Here is a 14,476-nt window from a genome sequence, read left to right on the forward strand (position 1 = left end):
CAGTCTGCTTTGAAATCTTTGTCTGGGAGAGACCTTGCTGATGCAGTATAACTACCTTGTGTCTTGTTGCTGTGCTCAATCTGGCCATGACATGACACTGTCTTCCACAACCTCACCTTGGTAGCAGAGTTTGGCTGTTCCTCACCCAGTTTTAATCCTCCTACACAGCTGTTTCTGTTTCAGTTAATGACTGTGTTTCAACCTACGTGTGACATTGATGATCATTAGCACCTGTTTGGTAGAATTGGTTGATCAAACACCTGACTAGAATCCTACAAAATCCCTGACTTTGTGCAAGTGTACCTATAAGAATTGATGCTGGTTTGAAGGCAAAAGGTAGTAACACCAAATATTGATTTGATTTAGATTTTTCTTTTGTTCGCTCACTTTGCATTTTGTAAATTGATAACAATAAACAATCATTATTTATATTTCAGAAAGCATTCTTTGTTTACAGCATTTTTTCACACCTGCCTAAAACTTTTGCACAGTACTGTATATAATAATATACTGTAATATATATATTATAATTATAATAAATATATAATATATTCATATATTAATATATTTATACAGTGGCCTCCACTATTATTGGCACCCCTTGTAAAAAATTAGTAAGAAGGGTTGGAAAAATATCAGTTTGCTGAAGAATTGCCATCTAGCACTGAAAAAATGAGAAACATCTGACTTTTAATTGAAACATGTTCATTCAAAGAAAAACAAAGCCCTCATCAAGAAATAAATATTTTTAACAAAAACACATGTGCCACAATTTTTGGCACCCTTGGAAATTAATGCGAATTCTGAAATCTGAATTTTCATGAGAAATATCTTTAAAGAATAAGTGTGTCAACTTTCAACACAATTGGACTATTGGGAGCGGACAGACAGACAGAAATATCAACTGCAGTAGTACTTTTCACATTATATGCAAACATGCCTAAAAAGAAAGACTTCCTACCGCATTTTTACTGCAACAGTTGAGGTATAGTATAATAGCAACAATTATTTACTATACTGGCCTCCTTCACACAAATGCACTCCAGCTGAAGTGCCCAAAAGACTTCCATTATAGGAACACTGAAGGCCAAGCAGAATACTTTACATGTTTATCATCACTTTTTGTGAGAATTCAATCTTAGGGAACCTACAGAAAAGATTACCACAAAGTGGAGATTTATAGAACCAGCAAAGTTCTCACCACATTAATTAAAAGCCCTTAAACAGTTAATTTAGGGTGTACTCACACTGGCAATTTGTTCCGTGCCCGAGCGCGTTTGTCCGCATGTAACCTCGAAAAGTCTAGTTTGTTTGACTAGTGTGATCACACTGTGCCAGGCCAACCGTACCAAGCCTTAGCCTGCTTGGAAGAGGTGGGCCTGAACATGGTTCAGTAGCATTTAGGAACAGTGTGATCACTAAATGTGCCCGAGCACGGAAAACATACATGACATCAATGATGTGATAAGTCAGATAGTGCAATTCTTATTTCATTAAATACCATTTGAGTTAAAAACAGGTTTTTATTCCTTCCTTTCAAAAACAAGACTTCACAGCTAAAAGGCAGCAACAACAGCTACCATACAACCTTATTATTAAATTCGGAACCACTAACTTATTTATGAGAAAGAACATTGTGCCAACACTTAACTTGCAAGGACATATTTCAGCCACTGAAGAATGAATCTTATAAAGCAGAGTATGCAATGAGAATGTAGATAAATAGTTTTCGATATAGAAGAACCTATACATGTATAAATAGGTTTTTACAGTATCAACACAAATACCTAGTACACATTACTGTACCTGGCCAATAAAGTGAATTCTGATTCTTATTCTATAGTACATAGTTTACATTTAGACAAACAGGTTTCTCTATGGAGTGCTTATCTTAGGTTTTCTGTTTGTAAATAATATAAAATGCTATGGAGTGTTGACTGGATGTATTATGATAAATTCTCATCTTATAAAAGCGAACCTCCTCTTTGACATCTTACAGATTGTGTGAATTCTATGTAGCATGCTGTATTATCTGTAATATATAGTACTATATGTACTGACCCATAATTTCAATAGAAGGAAATTAAAAAAAAAAGGATGGAATTTTAAAACTTTAATATATTATTATACAGGAGTACAAAGAACCCCTAACCCCAAAAATTCTCTGTTCATTAATGAGTCTGTATTAACATGTGGCTGTCTACAGTTTGAATCTCCTCCATCTTTATCAGATTTGAGTGTAGGAGTTGTTTGTGGAATGGCTTTTGTGGGAATTAAATGGTTGACAGTTAAAGCAAACTGGAGAGCTGACTAATACGCAAACAGGTGTGTTACTTTAGTTCAGCTAATCCTAACATTAAGAGATTACAGAATCACTTCTTTCCTCTACTGCTCTTTCAGGTTTTAGCTTTAATCGTACATTCTTTTAGAAAAGGGTTGTTTCTATTAATGTTTTGGCTTGAATTGCATTGCTGTGTCATCTCACCCATGACACAGGCATGTCCAAAAAACTGACGTTACAAAAGGCTTTTTTTCCTTAATGTTTTTGCATATTACAAGGTAAAGTTGTCAATCTGATGGAGGAGATAATATTTCGAACAGCACAGGGCTTGTCTAGCTTCTGATAGTTGTTGATACACCATAGCCAGTTTGCATCACCACAATTAATGCATCCTAAAGTAATTAAAATGCATTTATTACTTTGCAACGTTTCATAGGCCAAGGTGGCAGAGGACAGGGATGCAATCATATTAAGGCCCAAAAAGGAAAAACAATGAGACCACTTACTTCAGTTGTCCTGCCTGGTTAGAGAGGAAGGTGTTGCCAGGGAGCAGCATATTTTACTGGTGTGCTATTGTAAGTGTCCTGGAAAGGCAGTAGGCAGGGGAACTAGCATGTCAAAGAGAGAGAAAAGCATCCTGGCAGTAATACCTGACATTCTCCTCCAGAGAGAAATCTATGGAACCATGGTGTCCCTCAGATAGTGCTGAAAGTTGGGGTCCTGTCTTGGAAGCCTAAGGCAGTGTTTCTCAACAATTGGTGATGCTAAATTGGTCCTAGTGTGTGTTAGGTGTGTGGGGGATTTTGCTCTGCAATGAATTTACATGCTACGCTACCTAGGATAGGCTCCAGCACCCCTGTGACCCTAGTCTGGATTAAGCAGGTTAGGAAATGACACGATATGTTAATAGTAATTGCCCACAAGTTTATAGTCAGATTTGTGTCTTAAGGTGCCGTCCATTAGAACAACCTGACTAAGCACCACTGATCAAGAAACAGGACACTGGACTGGGCAGTGCTGTGAATGCATCTCTTGAAGTGGATCATAGTAGACCCCTGTTAAAACCTGGTCTTGAAGGTGTCGTTGTGATTTTTTAAAATAATGTTTGTTTCTTTAAGATACTTAGTTTTGGGTAATGCACATTTTTAACATAACCTGAAGAACTGTGTTAATGACTAGACTTTAGGATGAAATTTCAGAAACAGAACTTATTAAACTTCGCTTGAGAAGATATTTTTAAGGGTCTTTAAAAAGTCAAGTCATAGTCAAGTATAGTTTTGTTTTTATGTAATGTTTAAATGTACTTTTAAATGTATTCTACTATTTATGGGATACCCATTGTCTTTTGTTTTCTGAGTTAATGCAGTGTCATTTTATGTCTTTAAGATAAATTAAATTGTTTAATACATGGTTACATCTAATTTTTGCTCTTCTTTTTGAAAATTTTGTATAGTGTTTTATTTGGAAGGATTTGTTTTTACAGTGCTCCTGCTCAAATCACGATTTATATATGGTCTTCTTATGGATGAGTTATTGCTGTGCTTTGGCCCAGTGCAAGATTCTTTATTTGTCACATGCATAGTTATACAGGACAACACGCAGTGCAACAGTGCAAAGTTAGAAGAATCAGTGAGATTAACAAAAAAGTCCTAGATTGAAAAATAATAGTATAATAGAACATAATACATAAGTAAAATTAAGTGAATAAAGTAGAATTAAGTGTTAAGGTGCAATAGTGCAGTGATTATTGTGCAAAACCAAAGTTAGACAGGTGCATAGTTAAATGACAGACCAATTCCAAAACAAAGTAAGGGTAGACGGCATAGTACAACTTACAGTCCAGTCTGAGTATGTGGAGGGTCATAGATGAGATGGCATGTTCTGATTTAACAGTCTTATGGCTTGAGGATAGAAACTCGAGTCTCTCTGTCCTGGCCAGGGTGCTACAAAACCTTTTGCTTGATTTTAACAGATGAAACTATTCCAGCTATTGCTGGAATGAGAGGAGTCTTTGATAATCCTGAGAGCTCTGGTCCTGCATTTTCTGGTGTAAATGTTCTGTGTAGATTGTAGAGCTGACCTGCAGCAGCGTTCTGTTGCATTGACCACTCTCTGTAGGGCTTTACGGTTCTGAACACAGCAGATTCCAAACCAAGATGTAATGTTCTGTGTCAGGATACTTTCCACAGTGCCAGAGTGGAAAGTCTTTAGAATCCCTGAAGAGACCCCAAACTTCCAAAGCTGTCTGAGATGGTAGAGTCTCCGCTTTGCCCTTTTGGTCTGAACTTGGATGTGTTCAGACCATGTTAGGTCCTCAGAGATGTGAATCCCCAGGTATTTAAAACTGTTCACCCTTTCCACTGGAGTCCTGTTAAAGATGAGGGGCTTATAGTCCTGCTGCTGTCTTCTGCTGAAGTCCACCAACAGTTCCTTGGTATTGCTGACGTTGAGCTGGAGGCAGTTTTCCTGACACAACAATGTCAGGTTCGCAACTTCATCCATGTAGGCCGTCTCATCGTTGTTTGCGATGAAGCCCTGTACCACCGTGTCATCTGAAAACTTCACGATAGTGAAGGAATACAGGCCGTGCAGTCATGGGTGTAGAGGGAGTACAGCAGGGGGCTAAGAACATACCCTTGTGGAGCTCCTGTGTTGATGGTGATGGTGTTGGAAACACAGTTACCAACCCTCACTGCCTGTGAGGAAGTCCAGCACCCACGTACACAAGCAGTTGTTGAGTCCTAAGTCCCTCAGTTTCACAAACAGCCTACAGGGTATTATTGTATTAAATGCTGAACTATAGTCAATGAACAACAATCTCACATAGTTCCCCTGTTTCCTGTCCACATGGCTGAGGATGGTGTGCAGTACGTGGGAAATGGCATCCTCTGTCGATCTGTTAGCACGGTAGGCGAACTGGAGTGGGTCAACGGTGCTTGGGATGGAGGATGAGATGATGTCTTTCAGTAGCCTCTCGAACACCTTCATGACTACTAATGTCAGTGCAACAGGTCGGTAATCATTCAGCCATGTGGGCTTATTGTTCTTTTGAACAGGAACAATTGTGGGTGCATCAACATAGTCTTCAGTAGGTTCAAGTCTGATTATGCTGTGGCCCAGTTCTGGCCCATACCATACATGAGATATGGTTTAATAAGGTTTGATTTGTCGCTGTGTCTTCCGGAAGCCAGATATGGATGAGTTCATCACTGTCATTCCAGGTCTGAATGTGGGCCAAATGAAAGTGATAAGAATAGGCCAGCACTGGGGCATTACTCATTTGCTGTCTGGATAGGGGGGGCACTGGACACTCTAGATAGGTCATCAGATCAAGATTAAAAAAAAAACCCCACAGATTTCAGTTCTGCACCCAGTAAAAGGGAAATGTTTTTTTCTGCACACTATGGAACTGAAGCAACTGACTTAAATTGTGCTTAGAACAGAGAGATGACAATCTGTTATACACCGCACAATTCATTAAGAAAGCCAACAAATCATGGACAAGTTCCTCAAATGCACCATAGCATCACCTACTCCAAAATCTTCCCAATTGTTATTAAATTCACATGATTAATTCCATAAACCTGAAGCAGACATTTTAAAAGAACATACAACCCAGGTTTTCTGATGTATAGATAGATAGATAGATAGATAGATAGATAGATAGATAGATAGATAGATAGATAGATAGATAGATAGATAGATAGATAGATAGATAGATAGATAGATAGATAGATAGATAGATAGATAGATAGATAGATAGATACTTTATTAATCCCAATGGGAAATTCACAAAGTATAGATTTACTTTTACCATGAAGTGAGGCAAGCAATGGCTGTTGTGTGTTATCTGTAGTGTGGTACTACCAAATGAAAGCAGGAAGCCTTCTGCAATAAAAGCATTTGGAAAGAAAGCACACTACTCACAGAACAAAGACATTCAACATTTTTAAATGAAAATCTTAAGGTTTCACAAGAAACATTCTAGAGTTTTTGTACAACAAGCCAGCAGGCACTCGAGGCTTCGTCTCTTGGCAAATCATACTATCAAATGAGAGTAAGCTCACACAATTGCATAACAGCTTGTCTGGCCTTGTGTAAAAGACATATCCACCAAATTTCAGATGCCTGCAAACTAAAACATACTCTCTGTACTCTCTTCACTTACTCCAAATTTCAATATACTTGTGAAAATCAGACAAGCCCAGGTTACCAATTAAAAAGTCAAAAAGAATAAAGGATCATCACTGAACAAAGATTGATAAAACTGGGTCCCAAGGCCAAAAGGGATGAGAACCACTCACTTAAAGCAATGTCCAGAGATGCAGGAATAACAGAAGCCACTAGGAGGAGGAGTTCAGGTGTCCATTGAACAAATGGAAGACCACCCCGATTCCAGAAATGGTGCTCCTAGAAGGGAGTTTGAAGCCATCTCTGTGCCTTAAGACGTTTGTGTGTGGATGTTGGTGGAGAGAAAGAACAAGAATACAGCTGATGGGAGGAAAAGAGACAAATAAATGATAAGATACTTTTTGCAGTACAAATGGGCTGGGTACCCCACATGTTAAACAGGGGTTTCAAACATATTAATGATTGTCCAGAGTGGATGTATATTTTTTTTCCCTTCTGTTTCTTTTGTCTTTTGTTGGGATATGGAGAATAAAATAGGAGGAGAGAACAGAGAACAAGCAAAGTCCACACTAGACTGACACATAGGATATTGGATTTATGCTAAAATAACACTAACCAGTATGCTGCAGTATGCTTGCATTTGAATCAATTTAATTATCTTCCTTTTCTGGTAATTAGACCTCCATTCAGCATTTTTAAGCACTTGATAAATTTTGAGGGTGTTGTATAATTTTTTTTTTTTAGGAGAACCCACCATTATAGATGAAGAGACCATTGGGGTGATTGTGGCTTCTGCTTGCGTCTTTCTCATTCTTGGAATCTGCTTGTGTATTGCATTCTATGCTTTTATCTGTAAAAGACGAAAAGAAAAAAAATCAAAAGGTAAGATTTAGTTAAAACTGTTGCAAATAAACTATAAATAGAGTAAAATATTTTGTAAAAAAAATACAGCATAGAAAAGGCATGGTGGTACACTTGTTATCTCTGCTGTCACTTTAATCCAAAATCCAGTTTTTATCTCTACAGTATTTTTCATGTTAACTTCATGTCTGCATAGGCTTTCCTCTCACTTCCTGAAAGATGTGGTGGTTACGTTAATCAGTGATTCCACACTGCCTTTGTCTGGGTTAGTGTGCATGTGTGGATCTTGTGATGGACTGGAGCTTTAGGCACAGCTGTTTCCTGCCTTGTGCTTGATACTGTCACAACAGACTCCAGCATGCTTTGCCAAGCTGTGGACCTGAACTGGATTATATGGATTTGTGAAAGTATGTCTAGTGCCTATAAAAAGGTATTCACCCCCTTGGAAGTTTTCACAATATTGAATCACATTGGATTTGTTTTGGATTATTTGACACACATCAACAGAAAAAGACTCTTTAATGTCAAAGTAAACACAGATAATTAAAAAGGTGTCTAAATTAATTACAAAACATAAAACACAAAATAACTGATCTGTCATTTTTTCTTATTCTTCTTTGTAAAACTGCTCAAGCTCAGGTTGCATAGGGATCAAAGTCCAGCCATACATTCAAAATTTGTTTGAGATCTGAACACTGACATGGTCACTCTAGGACAGGGGTGTCGAACTCCAGGCCTGGAGGGCCGCAGTGGCTGCATGTTTTCATTCTAATCCTTTTCCTAATCACTGACCAGTTTTCATTGCTAATTAACTCATTTTCCCTTCATTTTAATAGCCCCATTTTTATGGATTCAGTCCTCTGAATTTATTCCTTTCTTCATTAAATGAGAGCCAAACAGAAATGAGATGTGAAACAAGCCGACAGATGACCAGCTAAATTGGGATTTCAAACTCGAACCAATTTTCACTCCAACCAGTCTCTTAATGAAAAGCTGATTCTTGCTGTTAATTAAACTAGTTATTTAATTCTACAGTTTGTTGCTGCTCTCATTCTGCCACGGCAGACATTTCTAAAACTGTTGATTTTCTGTTTTTTCTAAGAACATCGTCAAAATGTTTTGGTGACCTGAGAGATCAACCTTACTAAGACCGTCACTTTTTGTTATTTTCAGATATTATGTGCTGGGCACAGGTGAGCCGGTCATGTGGTGACTTGTATTGTGTCTCATTATTGTTTAGCTGCTAATTAAGGAAAAAGAGACAAGTAAGGGGTCTGAGTCAAGTTAATTAAAACTAAGGCAAAAGAAGTTAATTAGCAGCAAAAACATGTCACAAATGAAGAAGGACAGAATGAAAACCTGCAGCCACTGTGGCCCTCCAGGACCGGAGTTCAACACCTGTGCTCTAGGACATGAACATTATTATTTTTAAGTCACTTTATGGCTTTATGGTTGGGGTCATTATCTTGCTGGAAAACCATCTTTTCCCTAGGTGCAGGTTTCTTGCAGACTGCATCTGATTTTCCTCCAGGATTTCCCCATATTTTGCTGGATTGATTTTACACTTGCATGCTTTTCAGGGCCTGTTGCTGAGAAACACCCCAGAGCATAAAGCTGCCACCAATATTCTTCATGGTGTATTTTAGATAATGTGCAGTGGTTAAGGTCAGGTCAGGTTGGGGAGCATGTACTGGTACAGCGTGTTTCAGTATCCACCACACAATAAAACAGCTTAAGATCCTGGATGGCAACGCAGACAGACATGCAGTATAGTCCCATCCTCCAGAAATGACCATCTATCTCATGCAGCCAGGTATTACACGGGTGTGCCATTGGCCTGGTCCAGCCACTAGGGTCCTCAACAGTGAGGATACTGAGAGCCGGATCACCATGAGGGAATCGCACCACATGTCCATAGTGCCGTAACTGTCGTTCCCTCACAATACAGGTAATGTGTCTCATTCGGGACTCTGTGAGCAACCACTCATTCGAAATAAGGTCAAACCAGCGGTACCCAAGGATTCTCTGAAGGGACACAGTACTGAAGGAGTCCAGTATTCATCTCAGGTCATTGGATAGTGTCTGTGTCTCCCAACCATATAGCAAAACAGGAACCACTAGGACTCTAAAGACATGGACCTTCGTCCTTCTGCAAAGATATTGGGAGCGCCACACACCCCTTCCCAGTGACCTCATGACCCCCATGCTCTCCCATTCCATCTACTAACTTCATAGGATGAGTCATTAGAGACATGAACGTTGCTGCCGAGGTAAGTAAACCTCTCAATGTGGTTGACACTCTCTCTGCAAACAGACAAACTGCTGATGGCTGTGCCTAAGAGGTTATTAAAGGCCTGGATCTTAGTTTTTATCCAGGACACTCGCTCAGTCTCTCGAGAGCCCTGATAATAATAATAATAATAATAATTCATTACATTTATATAGCGCTTTTCTCAGTACTCAAAGCGCTATCCACACAGGGAGGAACCGGGAAGCGAACCCACAATCTTCTACAGTCTCCTTACTGCAAAGCAGCAGCACTACCACTGCGCCACCTCCATTGACTCTGCGAACATCACAACATCGCCAATAAAGTCAAGATCTGTGAATCTTTCTTTACCAACAGATGCCCCTGAGTCACTGGACCCCTTAACCCTGCCCAACACCCAGTCCATACAAGCATTGACGAATGTAGGAGCAAGGACACACCCATGAGGAACCCCAGAATCAACTGAGAAAAACACAGAGTTTCTGCCTCCACTCTGCACAGTAGTCACAGTACTAGTGTACAGGCCGGCCATGACATCCAGCATCCGTCCTGAGTATGACGTTAAACTGCATCCGGGCCTGCAAACGGTCCTCCAAATTGCAGGGAAAACTTGGGGGTTGGTGGAAGGATTTGCACTCCAGTCACTGTAAAAAACTTCACATAACTCCAAAAAGGCAGACAGGACTGCTTTCTTCGCTCCATGGGAGTAGCTCTGTTGCAGCCACCCACAGGAAGGCTGCTCGCATTATGAAGGAGATGGGGGAAAGCCCCCGGGAGCATCATCCCTGGAAGAGTCGAAACCACCGGAGTGCCAATGGGGCCAGGCCTATTGGGGATTGGAGCTGAGGTGTTGCCCGTTGTACAGCAGCACTTGGATCCTAATTTCAGGCAGCCCATCCAGGTAGGCATGTGGAACATCCTGTCTCTCCAGCATGATGACCTTCTTCCTCTGCTGCCAAAGGATCTTCAGAAACTCCACATTTCAGTGGCGGTGCTCTCTGAGGTACACAGACCTGGAACTGACTAGATTACTGTAGGTGGGTACACCTTTTGTTGGTCTAGTTGCTCTGATGGCGGTCATACTCAGGGAGTAGCTGTTGCTGTGGTGGATCAGCTCCTTATGATGCTGTCCAATGTCACTCCTTTCAATGAGCCTATTATGAGTCTCAGTTGTTGTCTCTGTATATGCTCCATCCGCGGTGAGTGATATCTCAGTGAGATATTCTATTTGCAGCTCGCTCAGTGGTTGATGGGTGCCCACGAGGTGACACTCCTCTGGTTTTGGGTGACTTCAAAGCAACCACTGGCACTGACAGAGCTGGCTATGAGGATTGTGTCAGTCCCCATGTTTCTGGCGACCGTGGTGAAAGTGGCTCCATGTTCCTTGACTTTGCAAAAGGTCAGAGGCAGCCGATCACTGGATCCTGGTACAAGTGCCCTGAGCCGCATCACTGGACTTGGTACTCCAGTACTGGTGGTGTGTAGAAGTATTTCACATCCTCATGGACACACGCTGGAGGCTCCTACAGAACTGTAGGGTCTACTGGGTTTGTGAATTCTGACCACAGACGACTTGTTGCTACTCTGAAGAACCAGCTTCGGTCCAGTACAGTACCATCTACTAAGAGAATTAAGCTGGACTTCTAATGAGTCTGCACACAGTTTGTGTGAGTAACTTGCAATCTTGCGTGTGACTGCCGACCCTAATGTGATATGGAAGACCTACTGTGACAAGACCCTGAAGGTTGCTGAGGGCTGTGTTGGTGTTGCCGGTGTTCCCAGAAGGAAGTATGTCATCTTACAAGGTGCCCTGGATATTATTGAGAGGAGTTGCAGTGCACAGCTTGATACCACCTCAGGTTTGTACTGAAAAAGACAACTGTGAGGCCTCGAAGGACAGATAAGGGGGCATTTGTTAAAGGAATCTGTGAGCAAGTGACACACCATCTGTGGTCTAGTGAGAGAGGAACTGAAGCATTACGCATATCTGAATCTGTTCCTCAGACAGTCGCAGTTAGGGTGGGTGATGAAACGGTTCTTATGGAAGATGCTGCAGTTGTGACCTGCTGAGCTGGCTACTTTGAGGAGATGTTTAAAGCTGATTCTCTGGCTAGGAGGTTGGACGTCCACAATTCTTGAACTTGATGCTCCAATTAGCTGCAAACCACCCAATATCACTGAGATTGCACAGGTGATGAAGGCCACAGGTATCTGTGGTATCTATGGTGAACTTCTCCAGGCTGGTGTTAAGGCTGTCCTCCTGGCATTGCAAGCAATCTTTGCTTATATTTTGGGAGACGGGCATCATCCCAACTGACTGGAAAATGGGACTTATCGCCCCTATCTGAAAAGGGAAGGGTAATCGCCTGGATTGCAGCAACTACAAGGGGATAACACTGCTCTTGGTGCCAGGTAAGGCCCTTGCTAGAGTCATCCTCAATAGGATCTGTGGTCACTTGCTCACCTACCAGTGACTGGTGTAGTCTGATTTTACACCTAAGACATCTACCATCAACTGCATCCTGGAACTGAAGATTCTTATTGAGCACAAACATGAATATCGGCAGTTTCATTGCAGCCTTTGTGAAATTTCAGAAAGCGTTTGAATCAATTTATCAAGCTGCCCTAAGGGACATCCTGAGACTTTGCAGGATCCCCCCAAAGTGGCTGGATGTTGCAGTGTTTAAACATGGTATTTAATCTGATGACCAAAGAAGCTCAATTTTATTCTCATAAGAACACAGAAACTTCTTAATGCTGACTGCAGAGTCTCCATTGTGCTTTATGACTAACTCTAGCAAAATATCATGTGCATTTTTCTCTTTGCCACTCTCCCATTACACTTTCATTTGATATGAAGTACCCAGTCAACAGTTGTCTGCACAGTCTCAACCAATAGAGCTTATAACTTTTCAGAATTCTTACAGGCAATGCCAGTTGAAGCCCATTCAGTGCCCTAGATAGGGATGATGGACATTGCCTCTTGTTGTCCATAGCAGGTAATCGGTATTATTAGACTTTGACAGCCTGTGGGCAGGAGGTCCCCTTTGGTATCCAGGGTGTACACCGCTCCAATAGAAGCATATACCATGGATTTTACAGAGTGTGTGTTACTTGCTGGGCCCTTTTACTTTCATAAACGGTACCCACTCAATATAATCAGATTTCTATGACTGGGCCGGGGGGTCAATATAGTTTAACTATGTCTGGAACACACATCCCTTAACTTTCATAAATGGCATCACAAAGATGATGGCAACCTAGTCTGTTGTCTATGTCACCTAACAGACTGACTGGCTCTGATTACAGGTCTCTTGGTGGCTTCCCTCACTTAGTCTTTGTCTAGACAGCCTGTTCTAGACAGATTTACAGCTGTGCTATACTATTTTAAATTCTTAACGATTGATTTAACTGGACACCAAAAGATATTCAATGACTTGGTTATTTTTTGCTTCCATCCTCTGACTTGTGCTTTTCAATTTCTTCTTCACTGAGTTTCCTTGGGGTGCTCTTGAGTCTTCATTGTGTAGGTTTGGCCATCATAATAACCCACAACAAGTTGGCCCTTCCACATACAGGAGCATCTATGTGCTATAATCAACTGAAAACCCTGACAGGTGACCTCCATTGAACTTTGTGATTTCTAAAAACCAATTGGTTGCACCGTGTCCTAAAGGTGGGCTGGCGCCCTGCCCAGGATTGGTTCCTGCCTTGCGCCCAGTGCTGGCTGGGATTGGCTCCAGCAGACCCCCGTGACTCTGTGTTAGGATATAGCGGGTTGGAGAATGACTGACTGACAATTGGTTGCACCAGTGATGGTTTAGCCGTGTCACGTTAAAGGGTGTAAACACTAATGAAATTAATTTGTAGAGATCTGCTTTCACTTCGACTTTAATAAGACTTTTTCTGTTGATCAGTGACAAAAAAGCCAAATTAAATCAACTGTGTTTCAATGTTGTATAATGCTGTATAATGATAAAATGCAAAGCTTCCAAGGGGTGGATACTTTTTATAGGTACTGAAAATCAGCAGCATTTATGACGTGTCTCTCTCTCTCTGTGACTTGTTTAGTTTTCTCAGTTCCTTTGATATGCGAAACGCTCTTTACATCTTGTTCAAATTGGTTTTTTTTTCGATTGATTGTATTTTCATTTTTGATTTTTTTTTGCTCTTGGATTGCTAACAAAAATATGATCACCAAAAAAGATGCACTATGTAAATACAGCCTCATATTCAGTTTTTCAAATATATTAAGCAGTGGACACAGTTATCCCAAGAGATGCAAAATATTATGCATAGTTTCAACAAAGAAATGCATACTTATTGTTCCCTTTCTAAACTGAATACTACCCTAAACTACTCAACAAGTACTGTATAATGTCACAGTACAGAATAATCTCAAACCTGTCTATCTCAAGTTAGAGTCCTATAGTGTCACAGTCTTTACCAGAAGCAGTTAGTGTAAGGCAGGAAACAACACTAACAGGATATCAGTCCATCATGTGGGTGTTATGTTACAACTACTATTATTACTAGCTGTTTCCCTGTTTAACAGTAAGCACACCTATTCTGGGCCTATGGAACTGTAGGGTGCCCAGGATGGTCAGTGCAAAAATGCATTGTTTTTGCAATGGCAAAAATCATTAACAATATTGGTAAGAGCAATGGTGACAACAATGCATAGAGCTACAGAAAGCACAAATGCATAATAACTCGAATCAAGTAGGCCATTATGTAAATGCTCATTGCCTGCAACAGAATAAAAGAGACCTCCCACCTCACCCAAATTTCAGTTATTCCACCATTCCTGACTGAATGGTCCTTTTAAAGAAATTCATGACAGACTACTTACTCACACGCAACAATATACCAAGAAACAGGGGACAGTCTTTTAATCTTGTCCAAATGGGAGTCTGCGCATCAAGTGAATTTAG

This window comes from Erpetoichthys calabaricus, chromosome 6, assembly GCF_900747795.2.
Source record: "Erpetoichthys calabaricus chromosome 6, fErpCal1.3, whole genome shotgun sequence".
Classification (NCBI taxonomy): domain Eukaryota; kingdom Metazoa; phylum Chordata; class Cladistia; order Polypteriformes; family Polypteridae; genus Erpetoichthys; species Erpetoichthys calabaricus.